Source organism: Mandrillus leucophaeus, unplaced genomic scaffold, assembly GCF_000951045.1.
Source record: "Mandrillus leucophaeus isolate KB7577 unplaced genomic scaffold, Mleu.le_1.0 Scaffold793, whole genome shotgun sequence".
NCBI classification, from domain to species: Eukaryota; Metazoa; Chordata; class Mammalia; order Primates; family Cercopithecidae; genus Mandrillus; species Mandrillus leucophaeus.
The window spans coordinates 89,987-90,700 of record NW_012108619.1 but is presented as its reverse complement, the minus strand read 5'-3'; the positions used below and the strand labels follow the sequence as shown (position 1 = coordinate 90,700).

Genomic DNA, 714 nt, shown 5'->3' with positions numbered 1-714 from the left:
TTTCGCTAAGACAGTTCTTGTGGAATTTGCAAAGTGATATTTGGAAGCCCATAGAGGGCTACCGTGAAAAATTAAATATCCTCAGATGAAATCTGGAAAGAAGGTTTCTGAGAAACTGTCTGTGATGTGGGACTTCTACTCACAGAGTTACATTTGTATTTCGTGGATCTCTTTGCTAGCCTTATTTCTGTGGAATCTGATAACACATATATCTCATCCCTTTGAAGACTATAGGGCCAAGGGAAATATCCTCCGATAACAAAGAGAAAGAAGCTTTCTGAGAAACTGCTTAGTGTTCTGTTAATTCATCTCACAGAGTTATAGCTCTACCATCAAGAAGCCGTTCGATAAGCCTGTTCCTGTGGAATTCTCAAAGTGATATTTGGATGCCCATAGAGGGCTGTGGTGAGAAAGAAAATACCCTCCGAGAAAAAGTGGAAAGAAGCTTTCTGAGAAACTGCTTTGTGATGAGTGACTTCCACTCACAGAGTTACATCTGTATTTCATGGATTTCTTTGCTAGCCTTATTTCTGTGGAATCTGAGAACAGATATTTCGGATGCATTTGAAGACTATACGGCCAAAGGAAATATCCTCCAATAACAAAGAGAAAGAAGCTTTCTGAGAAAATTCTTTGTATTCTGTGAAATCATCTCACACTGTTACAGCTTTCCCCTGAAGAAGCCTGTCGCTAAGACAGTTCTTGTGGAATTGG

General features: G+C 39.6%; 1 pseudogene; it reads left to right on the top strand.

The window, feature by feature from the left end:
• The first annotated feature begins 275 nt into the window (after window positions 1-275).
• Window positions 276-714, top strand: part of LOC105529931 — a 6,053-nt pseudogene continuing 5,614 nt past the window's right edge.